Below are 15,449 nucleotides of genomic sequence, written 5' to 3' on the forward strand. Positions count from 1 at the left end.
TTGGGAGGCCAAGGCAGGAGGATCACTTGAGGCCAAAAGTTTGAGACCAGCATAGTGAAATCCCATCTCTACAAAAAAGGAAAAGGAAAAAAAAAGTGACAGGACTTGGGGTTGTTCTGTCTATGGGCTGACTCTCAGGTTTCTCACTTTTGTAAAAATGGAGGAAGGTAGAGCCACTCATATATTGAGACACATAGGCCCCGGGCAGGAGCCGGGGGTCTGAGAAATGACCGCTGTCAACTGTGGGAGACTCTGGAGGAAGGAGGAAGTGGCGCTCCCCACAGTCTGTTCCATGGAGTGCTAATAGCTGAACTAAACAGCCATGGCTATGGCCACTCTCAGCACTTTAAGATATTATTCCATTCCCTCTGGCACCTGCTGTCAGACTGGTATTCCTTCCAGGGTGCCTGTCTTTTCCTCTGGTTGTTTTTAAGATTTCCTCCTTGATTTCTGTAGTTTCAATATGATGTATGAGATGTGGATTCACCTCTGTGTATTCTGTCAGTCTTGTCTTCAATTCTTGCACATCCCCAGCCATGATCTCAATACATTTCCTCTTCCATTTCTTTGATTCTCATCTCTGGAGTGGCATTTAGACAGAAGTCAACACCTCTCAAACTCTTTGCCTTTTCTTAACTACATTTTTTTTTTTTTTGGTGAGATGGAGTCTTGCTCTGTCACCCAGGCTGGAGTGCAGTGGTGTGATTTTGGCTCACTGCAACCTCCGCCTCCTAGGTTCAAGCGATTCTCCTGCCTCAGCCTCCCGAGTAGCTGAGATTACAGGCACGTGCCACCACACCTGGCTAATTTTTGTATTTTTAGTGGAGATGGAGTTTCACCATGTTGGCCAGGCTAGTCTCGAACTCCTGACCTCAGGTGATCCACCCATCTTGGCCTCCCAAAGTGCTGGGATTACAGGCTTGAGCCAACATGCCCTGCCTACACTTTCATTTTTAAAAAAGCTCCTTTTTCCAGAGCTACACTGCCTTCTGGGTACAACTCTTCCCTCTTCCACGTAACTTTCCCATTCGCAGCCCTGTGTGGGATTCCTTTGTCTCTAGCGTTTACCCAGGGCTTTGAGGTTTTCATTGTAACCACTTTGCTCGTCAATTATAACTTTTTTTCTTGTTGGTTCTTTTCTCTACTTGATTTTGTTTCATGATTTCCTGCTCTTTGATCTTTTTGAACATCCTAAAACAACTGTGTAAGTCTAGCTCACAAATAAGCCACTGGCCTTGTGCAGATAGACACGGCCGTTCATCCTGACCAGCCAGCTTCGTCTGGACAGAGAGAGCCACACAGGACTCCTCACTGGTCTGACCCGTCAATCCACTCAGAAAAGCACAGGCTGTGCCATCAGGAAATGATATTTGGGATGAGTGCAATGTCAGAGGCATGAAGTTCATTTGAGGGTGATTATGAGGGAGGCATTCAAACTTTGAGAACTTGGCTTTGCGGAGTTAGATCAGAAAGACAGCGGATCTGATTTCTCTTTGGGCAGAGGTTTGTTTATTCTGTATTCAGAGCCAACAGCCGTATTCGTTTTGAGCTCACTTAAATATTTTTCCACATTTGGGCAGAGTCACTCATTTCCAAGAGAAGGGCACAGTAACATATTGTTATGACTCTCTGAGGACAGGGGACTGTGCATTCATCCTACATCCCCTACCCTGTATCTGCCACACTGCTCAATAAAAGTTTATTGACTTACATTGTAAAATGGTTGTTTAATATATGAGTCATGATATAAATTTTTATATACCATAACTTACATTTTCAGATGGGTGTTACAGCCACTTTGGGAGCCTCTGTCTTAATTGAGCAATGTGGCCATTGCTCCAGAGGTTGCAGGAACCTCATTGAAATTGCTCTATGGCCATTAGATATGAGCCACAGTAGACTGTCCCATGTCAGCTCTGTGGCCACACTTCACATGTATGCATTGTGTGGATGTATATATGTGCGTGTAGATATATATAAGATAAAAATGCAATATTATAACGTAACATGTATATATTACATTCTTATTTAGTTAGAGAAAATATTGGCAAAACCCACTAGCATCTCAAACTCACACCACTGCAACATTTGCAACACCCTCTCTTCCTTTCCTGTATCCCAATTTAACAAAATGGCATTTGGCTCCCACTGAGGTTTCAAAATCTTTCAGTATTTGATAGGTCAACAGTTATAATCGTATGTTGACTTTGCAATATACTATTTTAATGATGTGTTAATACAGAGCAATCCTTGGATGGGATTTCCAGAATTGCTGTTTTATAACTATCAACTGGCATGTTAAAACTAACCTCAGTGGCGAGAAAGCCAGTTGCTGGGGATGCATCGTGAGCCAAAGGATTGTTGAACGTGTGACTGGCACACACAGAAATAAGTTGGAAGTGAGCATGCAGAGACCTCTAAAACTTCTAAAGAACAGTCTGCAACGATCCTGGGTGGGTAGTTTGCAAGAGAATTTTTAAAGGGTACTTGGTATTCTAAAGGCTCAGTAGAAACACAGCCCTTAGGGCAGCCCCCAAGTCCCCAGGGACCTACCAGCTGTCCCTCAGTGGAAGTTTCTGCATCTATGATGGGGCCAAGTCAGAAGTGGATAATCCTCTTAAATTGGAGAAGGTGGGAAATAATGCAGGAAATGGAAAGGGAGGGAAGAGGGAAGGAGATGGATGTAGGGAGAGAGGAGAGAATAAATACACGAGAAAGGGGCAGAAAAGTGAGAAGGTAAGATCGGGGGCATGGAAAGATAAAATTTTGGAGAGAGAGACAGGGTGGGGAGGAAAGAGCTTGTTGGAGACTTAAGGGACCCTGTCATTTTCCCTGAGCCTCATCACAGCAGTGCTGGGCTGTTCGTAAATATGGATAATGGTGGGATCTGTGGTAGCCCTGTTAAGGGCTGACATTTATCCTGATGGCTCTGCCAGGAAGGAGTTTTGTTTTGGCTCTACTGGGCTCCAGCTACCAATGAATTCTTTTTTTTTGTTTGTTTCTTTTTGTTTTTTTGAGACAGAGTCTTGTTCTGTCACCCAAGCTGGAGTGCAGTGGCACAATCTCGGCTTACTGCAAACTCTGCCTCCTAGGTTCAAGCGATTCTCCTGCCTCAGCCTCCCGAGTAGCTGGGACTACAGGTACACACCACCATGCCTGGCTAATTTTTGTATTTTTAGAAGAGACAGGGTTTTGCCGTGTTGGCCTCAAGTGATCTGCCTGCCTCAGCCTCCCAAAGTGCTGGGATTACAGGTGTGAGCCACCACACCGGGCTTCCAACAAACTCTGATTCACTTTTTGCCACAATGGGATGGATTCCCCCAGACATGAGCGTCTAGTCTTTTCCAGGGGAAATCCCAGTGTTCTCCTGAGAAATTCTAGGAGGAAAATCTTCATATTTCTTGGTCTTTTTAAATTTTCTAGACAGGGTCTCTATCTATCATCCAAGCTGCAGGGCAGTGGTGTGATCATGGCTCACTGCAGCCTCAACCTCCTGGGTTCAAGCAATCGATCCTCCCACCTCAGCCTCCCAAGAAGCTGGGACTACAGGAATATACCACTACACCTGGCTAATTGTTTATTTTTTTGTAGAGGTGAGGTCTTGTTATGTTGCTCAGGCTGATCTTGAACTCCTGGCTTCAAGTGATCCTCCCGCCTTGATCCTCCTCCTAAAGGGCTGGCATTACAGGTGTGAGTCACCGTGTCTGGTCTTCTTGGTCATTTTTTAATGTTGTCCCCTGAAATGTTGTGGCTGCTCAGGCTCTGAAAGGGGATGTCTTTCTGAGGAGGGCTTCCAAGCCACGGGGATGACAAGTTCACAGCACACGAGGCATGTCAGTGGTCCCTGGTTAAGGAAATCCCAAAGTGGGTGAGCTCCCATGTCACACTGGGTCCCAGCCGGCATGCAGGCTTGTCCTGAGGATACCATGAACCACGCAGTTAGAGCTTTTATTCTAGAGACACCAGGTGGTGGTGCCACATCAGGCTTTTCAATGATCCTCTCCTAGACCATGAACGTTCTCTGCCTTCTGAGTCGTCACTTTCCTATTCCACAGATAAAATGAAAAAGCGAGAAAACAGCTTCTATCACCATGACAGCCACCTGGAAACACCTATCTCTGTTGGCAACGGGGAGCATTTGGAAAGTGGTAAGCATCTTTTCCTTATTGATTTACAACTGGTTGTCCAGATGTTTGTATCATTTGAGGTATAAGCCAAAAAAAATTATTAGAATATGTTTGATTAGGCGTGGTGGCTCATGCCTGCAATCCCAGCACTTTGGGAGGTTGAGGCAGGTGGATCACTTGAGGTCAGGAGTTTCAAGACCAGCCTGGCCAACATGGTGTAAACCCCACCTCTACTTAAAATACAAAAATTAGCCGGGTGTGGTGGCATGCATCTGTAATCCCAGCTACTTGGGAGGCTGAGGCAGGAAAATCGCTTGAACCTGAGAGGTAGAGATTGCAGTGAGCCAATATGTGCCACTGCACTCCAGCCTGGGCGACAGAGCAAGACTCTGTTTCAAAAAAAAAAAAAAAAAAAAAAAAAAAAAAGTTAGAGTATGTTCTTATTACCCAGTATAAACATGTCCTGGTATAATCTTTAGCTTATCTGAAAATAATGTAAACAATAGAATGGGAACTAACAAAGGTTAAGTATATTCACTTAGCAGGTACACATGCTGGGCACCGGGGCTCCAGTGATACAAAAGTGCTACATGAGTTCCCTGTGTGGGGAGCTTGCTTTCTAGATGGGAAAGTGACACTACACAAGCAAAAACGTTAATAATACTGGGTTATGAGAAGTACTGAGGGGTGCTTAAAGACAGTAACTGTGACTGGGAGGCCATGTTAGCTAGATGCTTGGAACAGCTGTGTGAGGGGTCACGTGGGAACTGAGACATGACAGATGCAGAGATTTCAGCAGTGGAAAGACCATCAGGATAAGAGATGGGAGTGTTACCTAAGCGGGGAGCAGCACCTGCTGAGGCCCGAAGGCGGGGAAGAGGGCGGAAGCCTCGCAACAGACAGAAAGGAGATTGGCTGGGCATCCTGTGTGGGAAGGACAGGGTAGGAGAGGAGGGAACAGGGGTCTGAGAGGACCACAGGGTTGAGAAGCTATCAGAGGGTGTTAAGCAGGGAATGTCACTTATGTTTTTGTTATGATTTACGTTTTTCCGATATTACCCTGGCTAGGGTGTGGAGAGTGTGTCGGAGGGAGACGGTCAGGAAATGTGATAGTCTGAACGTTTGTGTCTTCCCAAAATTCAGATGTTGAAATTTAATCCTCAGTGCAGTGGTATTGGGAGGTAGGGCCTATGGGAGGTGATTAGGCCACAAGAGTGGAGCCCTCATGAATGGGATTAGAGTCCTTACTAAGAGAAACCAGAGAACATGTTCGCCCTTCTACCATGTGAGGACTCGGTGAGAAGGCAGACCCTTCAAGTACCGTGGGAGTCCTCACCAGACACTGATTCTGCTGGTGCCTTGATCTTCCAGCCTCTGGAACTGGGAGCGGTATGTCTCTGTTTGTAAATTACCCAGGCTAAGGTGCTTGTTATAGCAGCCCTAATGGACTATGATAGGAAGGTACTGCGGGGTCCTGGTGAAATGTCTGTGACTTGGCGCAGAGCCACCATGTGGCAGTGAAGATGGGGAGAAGCGGGCAGATTAGAGCCATCCTTTGGAGGTAGAACCAATGGTACTTGTGGCTGAATTGGGTTGAGGATAGGAAGGGAAACCGAGGAAAGAAAGGTGACTTTGATGTTTTGATATCAGACATTAGTTGGTTAGTGGTGCCATTTACTGATTTGGGGAAGCCACAGTTAACTGGGAATTTAATTTGTAAAAAATCTAAGTTTAAGGCATATGGTGTATGATGTGGTGTGCCACACAGATCCTCCCTCAGGACTGACGGGTGTTCCCCACTGCCAGGAGTGGTGGCTGCTCACAGCTGAGTCTGTCCCCAACACCCTCTCAGCAGAAGACAGCGAACTCTCAAGATGGCATTCGTCCTGTGATATATGAAGGCCTGCCCCCTTGCCTCTGTTTGAGACAACTGTTCCACTCTACAGCGCCCCATGGTACCTGCCTGTGCCAAATCCTCTCTCACCCATCACAGGATTCCCGAGGGCACCTCCCAATCAACCTCCCCACAAGCCTGTATCTCAGACTGGCTCCTGAGAACCCAAACTAAGGCAGATGGTGCCAGGAGTGGTCCTAGGAAGCAGACCCTAAGATAGGACTTTGGAGCTGCCATCACCTGCCAGCTGGATACAAGGAACCCCCGTACCACCCCCCTCCCCCATCACCCCTCTCCCCCCACACCACCCCCCTCCCCCCACACCACCCCCCTCCCCCCACCAACCTCCCAGGAGGAAGTCTCTGGCATCTGTATGGACAATGATTAAGCCTTCACTGATGGTGCAATAGCTCAGTCATTTGAAAGATACAGGGAAATAGAAATTCAAAGGCAAAGAAATTAAGTGGCTGTTGCCAGCGTTAGAGATGCACTGGAGAAAGACAATAAAAATGCTACAGATGATTCATCACTAATTTAAGGTGAAGTGTGAAACGAGGCCTTTATGTCCTAAGGGGACAGAAAGAGCTGAGGATCAGGCCAGGCTTTAATGGTAATGACTACAGAAGCTTCAGAGAAGGTTGAATTCTCAACCCCAGAAAGTTGGCTACATGAAGGTCACAATCCTGATTAGGAGAGAGTGGGACTCTGGGATTGGAATGCGCGGATACCTCAGTAAATGCCCTAAAAGCTGTGAAACCCCACATTCTCTAGACGTTTTCCAGCCTGCAGAAGTGGCCCTCTCTTCCCTATTAAAGCGATCTATCACTGCTCCCTTGCTTAAAGATGATGCTGAGGCCTTTGCCTTGTAAGATAATACAAACGCTGTGTTAGAATCAGGATCTCCCCCACCTCCCCTCCTGGTCACCAGATTCCTAAGTCACCATGTAACTCGGGTGGAGGGGGAAAGGAACTAGATCCCGAAGGAGCTGCAGGCCCTAGCGAGAATGGACATGCAGATGCCAGGACAGTGTACCAGACCGGATCTGAGGTGCTGGATAAGGAACGGCGGACATCAAGGTAGAAGGGGGAATTCTACCTCTTGCAGCGGGAGTTCTCTGCATGGATTTAACTCCCTCCCGAGGACCCTGAGAGACAGATGGCTCACAGAATCTTGGGGACAGTGATGGTCTCACAAAGTGCAGTAGAAGTGTTATGGCAGGAGCCGGACATGGTGGCTCACACCTGTAATCCCAGCACTTTGGGAGGCCGAGGCGGGCGGATCACCTGAGGTCAGGAGTTCAAGACCAGCCTGACCAACATGGCGAAACCCCGTCTCTACTAAAAGTACAAAAAAATTAACCAGGCGTGGTGGCGGGCATCTGTAATCCCAGCTACTCATGAGGCTGAGGCAGGAGAATCACTTGGACCCGGTAAATGGAGGTTACAGTGAGCTGAGATTGTGCCACTGCACTTCAGCCTTGGTGACAGAGCTAGATTCCATCTCAAAAAAAAAAAAAAAAAAAAAAAAAAAAAAAAAAAAAAAAAAAAAAAAGAAGTGTTATGGTAGGTAGAGACAGAGGGTTCAGAGGAGTCAGAGGCTGGGCCTGCTAGGGAGGATATTCTCTGTAAGGCTGGAACACCTTCCCAGCCCCCCTCTGATGTTCCATAGGAGGGTCTGAGGGAAACTCCTCCATTTCCCAAAGCAGTGAGGAGGTCCTGCTGAAAGGGCAGCCGCATTGTGGAGAAGTTCCAGCAGAACCGTCCCCTATAGGTCATGGCTGACAGCAGGGGATGCTGTGCAGAACTGGGCTCCCTGATAGCAATTAGGCTAATAGGATCCCTAAACAAAGCCATAGGGTAAGCCCTTCGCAGTCAGAAAAAGGGTGGGTGTAAGATCATGATGAGCAGCAAGGTCAGAGAAGGAGCAGAGGGGACTGAGCTACAGATAGCGGTTGGAAATAGTTAATAGAGCCTTACTAGGGCAAGACAGATGAGCAGCCAACTTCCCATCTATAACTCAATTCATTGTATATTTATAGTATTACTCAGTTTACACATTCAATAAAAAAGGATGATCACAAGAGCAACCATCCTGTCAAACATGATATCTCGCTCAGTTTCCAGTCTGAACTGGTTTTCATGCCCAGAATCCATTGACTGAAGGAGAGGCTGGGTCCCAGGGAGAGAAGGGTATAAGTTAATTGCCCCCAATCTTTCCCCAAAGGAACCTACAACCATTTACTTGTTGGAGAGAAATATACGTAGACATTTAGAGGACTGTTGCACACAGGATCCAAGTTGACACTGATACCCCAGATACCGAGTGTCATTGTGGTCCCTGTTTCAGAGTGACAGCGGATGGAGTTCACATAATAAATGGGGCCTGGTCCAGGTTTGGTTCACAGTGGGTCTGGTGGGTCCATGAAGCCTCCCAGTGATCGTTTCCCCTTCCCTAAATGTGTACTGGTAATGGGTGAACTTGGTCCTTGGCCTGTAGGGTAGAGAACTACTGTAGTGGGGAGGGCCAAGTGGAAGCCTGTGAAACTGACTCCCTCTCCCCAGGTGTGCGGAGCACCCTTGACATAACTAACTCCATCTTAGAAAAAGACTGCATTATATATTTCTTTTTTTCTTTTGAGACGGAGTCTTACTCTGTCCCAGGCTGGAGTGCAGTAGTGCGATCTCGGCTCACTGTAACCTCTGCCTCCTGGGTTCAAGCGATTCTCCTGCCTCAGCCTCCTGAGTAGCTGGGATTACAGGCACGTGCTATCACACCCAGCTAATTTTTTTGTATCTTTAGTAGAGATGGGATTTCACTATGTTGACCAGGCTGGTCTCGAACTCCTGACCTCGTGATCCACCTGCCTTGGCCTCCCTCCATTATATATTTCACAGGGCACTTTGCCAACAAGGATAAGGAAACTGTTTTGCTTAGGAAACAAATAAAAAAATTAAGACTGCATCCAACCAGATAAGGTCACAAATAAGCATACTCTTCTATTTAATACTATCAGCTCTCACCAGAGGACTCTGTGACCATAAAGAACAGCCCTTCAGCAGCTTGAACAGGCCATCTTAACTGACACCGTCTTGCAGTCACTTATGATAAGAACTTGGCATCTGCCTCCAAAGGCTCTGCCATATCAAAGGCGCTTCCTTGCAAGACCAATGGACCAGCCAACCCAGCCCAGGACTCCTTTTGTCTTACTTCCTCTGGCCTGGTTGGTTAATTCAATCTTTTTCTCTTGATGTTAAATGTTACTTTGTTTACTGTGGAATGTTTAATCTGTAACATTTATATAGTGACTATGTATATTATTATTATTATTATTATTTTTGAGACTGAGTCTCCCTTTGTCACCCAGGCTGGAGTGTAGTGGCGTGATCTCTGTTCACTGCAATCTTCACCTCCCAGGTTCAAGTGATTTTCTTGCCTTGGCCTCCAGAGTAGCTGGGACTACAGGCACCTGCCATCATGCCTGGTTAAGTTTTGTATTTTTAGTAGAGATGGGGTTTCACCAAGTTGGACAGGCTGGTCTTAAACTCCTGACCTCAGTTGATGCACTTGCCTCGGCCTCCCAAAGTGCTGGGCTTATAGGCGTGAGTGACTATGTGTACTATTATGCATGGTTTGCAATATTGACTGACCTGTTGGAGGGGCTTAAGCCCGGTGCCCATGGCTCTGACTACCAAGTGAATGGATAGTACTAAGGAGAACTGCATACTTGGGAACTCCAGGGAACTTTGGGCTTGTGTGATTGAAATGGCATCAGTAAAAGTCTGACACTGTAGAAAGATACAAATGTTTGTGGACCTGGTTATCTCTAATCTTGCACCACTCATGACACCAGGCAAGACAGTAAATCAATAGCGATGTTGCAACCCAGTGAGAATAGCATATTTGATTCTCATTCTTAAAGACCTAAAGGATGCTGCTGTGGTTGTCCCCATCATATTTCCGCACAATTCCTCAGTCTGGCCTCTACAAAATTCAGAGTGGATCTTCTCTGACCACAGTGGACTACTGCAATTTTATCCAAGAATGAGCCCCACGCAAACTGCCATGCCAGGTGTGATATCTTTGCTAGAGCAGATGAACATGATTCAGATGCAAGGAAGATGGTCAGTGACTGGGGGAGGCATTCATTTCCATCCATATTAGAAAGGAAGAGTTGGGGCCAAGGAAGTGTGACAGACACAAGTTTCCACTTGTCTTCCCTGGGGCTGATGTTAATTCTATTATGATATAGCCTGAGAGGGCCTGGATTGTAAAGACTCTCCCAAGAACTTGGGCTGATCCACTGTATCTGTGACATCACGTTAATCAGACCAGATGAGCAGGAAGTGGCAAGTTAACTAGAGGCCGTGGTAGGACACATGGACTCTAGGCTAGGGGAGAAAAGCCCCATGGAGATTTGAGGGCCTTTTTTTTTTTTCTTTTTTCTTTTTTGAGATGGAGTCTCGCTCTGTCACCCAGGCTGGAGTGCAGTGGTGCGATCTCAGCTCACTGCAACCTCTGCCTCCCGGGTTCAAGCAATTCTCCTGCCTCAGCCTCCCAAGTAGCTGGGACTACAGGTGCATGCCACCACGCCCGGCTAATTTTTGTATCTTTAGTAGACATGGGGTTTCACCATGTTGGCCAGGATGGTCTTGATGTCCTGATCTCCTGATCTCCTGATCCACCCGCCTCGGCCTCCCAAAGTGCTGGGATTACAGGCATGAGCCACCGTGCCCAGACTGAAAGATCATTTTACCGGTGAAGTTTGTAGGAGTCCAGTACCTGGGGGCGTGTCAGGACATGCTCTCCAAAAGGAAGGATACTTTATTGAATCATGCCTCCCCATCATTAAGAATGAATTACAATATGCCAAAAGCCTCTTTGGCTCCTGGAGGTAGTCCAAGGAGAATCGTTCCCTGGCAGTAGGACTGAGCCTAATGGAACTGGCTCCATGTGCCAGGCTGGACATCAGCTGCTGGACGGTGCCTGTCATGTGCCTTCCCTCCTTTTAAAATAGGGAGTGTCTGCAGTGGTTGTCTTATGCTGTTGACACCATCTTCTCTTGACCCTCTCAGTGGAGGGAAGAGGATGTCTCTCTTTAGTTCACGGGATTTTTAGAACCAGTGCTCAAGGACCTGTGCCTGGGGAGCCACGCTGGAGGAGCCACATCAGCACCTGATTCAGGGGATGCAGTCCTGAGCCTGATGCTGAAAGGAGATGAGACTTTAGGGCTGAGGTGGGGGAGGGGTGAGTGTATTTTGCATGTATGTGTGAGTATGAAGGTTAATTTTATACATCAACTTGCCTGTGTTAAGGGATGCCCATGATTTCCGGAAGTGTCTGTGAGGCTGTTTCTGGAAGAGATAAGTGTCTGAATCCATAGGCTGAGGAAAGAAGATCCACCTTCACCAAGGTGGGTGGGCACCATCCAATCTGCAGAGGGCCCGAATAGAACAGAGAGGCTGAGGAAGGGTGAATCTGCGCTCTCTGCTGGAGCTGGACCATCCGTCTTCTCCTCTGCCCCCAGCACTCCCGGTTCTCCGGGCTTTGGACTGAGACTGAATTGCAGTGGCAGCTTTCCTGAGTCTCCCGCTGGCAGACAGCAGATGGCAGGACTTCTTGGCCTCCAATCATCATGTGAGCCAATTCCCATAATAAATCTCCTCTTATCTATCCTCTTGGTTCCGTTTCCCTGGAGAACCCCAACGAATACAGGGGATGTGTGTGAATCTTCTAAAAATGGCCATAACAATGTTCTCCACTCCACCTGCTCTTCCAGAACCCTGACACCACCCCCAGCAAGAGGCAGACGCTTTGTCCCCCCCCGCCCTTAAACTCAACTGAGCCTTTGTGCCTGCCTTGCTCTTAGAGTACGGTGGGAGTGATGCTGTGGAAATTTTGAGTTGTCACAAGAGGTTGTGCAGCTCACTCTCGGGATGTTTGCCACCAAAATCCCACCATCCCTTAGGCCCCTTGCAGGTGTCCCGGCTGATGGTCCTAGCTCAAGTTCTGACTGGCAGCTGGCATCAGCGGCCACAGGTGCAAGACCACAGCCTTTCTGACCCTTCCAGTCTCTACTTGTCCTTTGAGTCACCCCAGCAGAGGTGAGTGGCCCTCCCCAAACCCCCTGCTCAAATTGCAGATTTAGGACAACTATGAAGCGCTATCTTAGTCCCAAACTTCCCGGGGGATTGAGTATGCACGTGGAGAGTCACGCGTGAGTACAGAGGTGGGCCGGGGTGGCTGTCAGGGCCCAAAATGTTCACTTGGAAAAGAACAGGGTGTACGTGGTTTAGAAAGTCTTGAGTCCAGGTAATATGACCTAGGGAGAAAGTATATAGAAAAGGGTGGAGGGCTGAGCTTGGGGCACTTCATCACTAGCCAGATGGCGGGGAGAGGGGAGGAAAGTCAGCAGTGGGTGGTGCTGCAGAGGGGCTGTGTCAAAGGGGAGGGCTGCTGGGAGCTGGGGAACAGGACACTAGGATGTCCACACAACCTGATGCCATGAAGTCATTGGTGACCTGTCAAGAAGAGCGTTAGTGCAGAGCAGAGGGTGAAAACCAGGGGAGTTCATGACCAGAGGTGAGGAGGTGTGTGGAGTGCTGCTGGGGTGGTGGGGGGGGGATGTCAAGTGATGGTGGGAGGGCTGGCTTTCCAGGAGGGCTGGGCACTGCTTCCTTGTCAGGCAGAGAAGGTGGACTCATGCAGGTGGGTTTGTACCTGGAAGCAGAAATGCAAGGGCTTTTGCTGAGACCTTTTACACAGAGAGGGCGCTGCAGTAAAAGCTTCCAACCCCAGCCCTTCTAGTCTGTGTCCAGGTCAGTGAACAAACCCACAGAGGACATCCTGACCTTTCTCTCTTCGGAGCTGTGCTCCTCTGGCTCATTCCCAGCTCTGTGCATCTCCAGGCTTCTCTGCCCTGTGGGGCTGTGGGCTCCTGAGTAGGACGGCTGTGGGCTCCTGAGTAGGACTTCTGTTCCTTTGCATTCTCTGCGGTTCTAGGAAGCGCTTGGTCCCTGACAGATGCCCACTCAACACTTGCTGATGGAGAGCTTGTCAATTTCATCTAACAAACCGGAATCACTGGGCCATCCAGGAATCGAAGCAGAACATGAAGAAATCCCATGCAAACAGGGCTGTTAAAAGCCAACCCGCCAGAGAGGGCAGAACGGAGGAAGGACGGGAGGGTTCCACGTCCTGGAGGCAGGTGGGCGATGGTTCTCAAGAATTAACACAAACCACGGGTTTTCCAGTGACCAGGGGGCTGTGGCCAGTATGTTGTCTGTCAAATTATTTATTTCGTTAGTGAGATTTCTGGGTGCTACTCCATTTTTCTTTTCTTAGATAGGGTCTTGCTGTGTTGTCCAGGCTGGAGTACAGTGGCACAATCACAGCTCACTGCAGCCTCCAACTACTGGGCTCGAGTGATGTTCCTGCCTCAGCCTCCTGAGTAGCTGAGAAGGGACTACAGGAGTATGCCACCACACCCAGCTAACTTTAGTAGACAGGGGTCTCACTATTTTGCCCAGGCTGATCAACTCTTGGCCTCAAGTGATCCTCCCATGTCAACTTCCCAAAGTTCTGGGATTACAGGTGTGAGCTGCTGCGCCTGGCCTGCTTTAGTCTTAATAGAGGGCTCTAAGGTTGTGGGTGTGGAGGTTTCTCCTGACTCCGGGAGGAGATGGACTCCCCATCCCTGTAAGCTGTGACATGTGTGTTCCATGTCAGGCCCAGATGGCATCCAAATGGCTGTGGTTGTTCCCACTGTGGTGGTGGTGTGGCACTCCTGTCCTGTCCGCAGTGCTGGGGGATGTGCGGGGCCGTGACTTGCCGTCACATCTGCTGGCGGAGGGAAGCTGTGAGGGCTGTTGGCAGGGTTGTGGGGTGGGGGTAGCGGGTGGAGAGTTGAGCATGGCTCTCTGGCCAGCATGGCCAGGGCCTGCACTCTGCAGCACAGGTCTTGGAGCCTGGGCTGCTCTGCCAGTGAAGTAGCTGCTCTACATCAGATGCACAGGCTCCCAGCACAACTGTCAGACCCTCATGTCCCCACCCAGGGTTTTGCAACCACAAAGGGATGAGGCCAGGACTGAATGATTTGTTAGCACTCGCTCATGGAGATGCAGCCATCCCTCAGAACTGCATTTCCCAGTGACCTCTGACACCAACTCCAGCTGTGGCCAGCAGGCTCCCCGCAGCCAAGTCCCTGGCAAGCCAGGTGACCGCCACAGTGGGGAAGGACACAGCCTCCCCGTCAGCCCTGAGGACTGGCTTTCGTCTTTTACTTCACAGACAGCTTAAAACCATTATGGAAAAACATTTTATTACACATATTCAACTTGCTTCCAATGAAATGATTAATTTTTCATGTATAATGGCATCCAATGTTTGTCTTCTGTTTTTTTTTTTTTTCCTTTCAAAACCAGCACCAAAAAGAAAGTAAAACAAAAATACCATGGGTACAGTATGTAATGCAAGTTAACTAATGGAAAATATATACATTTGACTCTGAAATGAAAAAAGAACAATAGTATTGCCATTGAGGCTCTTTTCCTGCATTCTGATCATATCAAGCCATGGTCAACTGAGAGGGTTTCATTTTGCACCAATAAAAATAGCACCATAGGATCGTGAGGCTCTAGTTAGTAACACGTGTGCAAGCACAAAGGTACAGTACTTGAGGGACGGTACAGGGTGTTGTTAACAATACAGAGACATCACTGCTGTGATCAGAGTCTAGTGGAACAAGAATGTCATGATGGTTTCACTGAAATCACTGCTCGTGCCATGAACAGGAAGGCAGGCTGGTGGATTTCAAGATAAGCTAAAAGGCTGGGCATGGTCGCTCACTCCTGTAATCCCAGCACTTTGGGAGGCCGAGGCAGGTGGATCACAAGGTCAGGAGAATGAGACCATCCTGGCTAACATGGTGAAACCCCGTCTCTACTAAAAATACAAAAAAGTAGCCGGGCATGGTGGCGGGCGCCTGTAGTCCCAGCTACTCGGGAGGCTGAGGCAGGAGAATGGCATGAACCCGGGAGGCGGAGCTTGCAGTGAGCCAAGATCGCGCCACTGCATTCCAGCCTGGGTGACAGAGCGAGACTCCGTCTCAAAAAAAAAAAAAACGGCCGGGCGCGGTGGCTCAAGCCTGTAATCCCAGCACTTTGGGAGGCCGAGGCGGGTGGATCACGAGGTCAGGAGATCGAGACTATCCTGGCTAACATGGTGAAACCCCGTCTCTACTAAAAATACAAAAAACTAGCCGGGCGTGGTGGCGGGCGCCTGTAGTCTCAGCTACTTGGGAGGCTGAGGCGGGAGAATGGCGTGAACCCGGGAGGCGGAGCTTGCAGTGAGGAGATCACGCCACTGCACTCCAGCCTGGGAGACACAGCGAGACTCCGTCTCAAAAAAAAAAAAAAAAAAAAAAAAAAAA

General features: G+C 48.5%; 1 long non-coding RNA gene across 1 annotated transcript in view; it reads left to right on the forward strand.

Annotated features, from left to right (window-relative positions):
* The first annotated feature begins 13,089 nt into the window (after positions 1-13,089).
* LOC112628786 overlaps positions 13,090-15,449 on the forward strand; it is a 4,241-nt gene continuing 1,881 nt past the window's right edge. Inside the window, exon 1 of the long non-coding RNA XR_003120482.1 lies at positions 13,090-13,226. This is a non-coding gene — a long non-coding RNA (uncharacterized LOC112628786). The remainder of the gene's footprint in view (positions 13,227-15,449) is intronic.

This window comes from Theropithecus gelada, chromosome 7b (assembly GCF_003255815.1).
Source record: "Theropithecus gelada isolate Dixy chromosome 7b, Tgel_1.0, whole genome shotgun sequence".
NCBI lineage: Eukaryota > Metazoa > Chordata > Mammalia > Primates > Cercopithecidae > Theropithecus > Theropithecus gelada.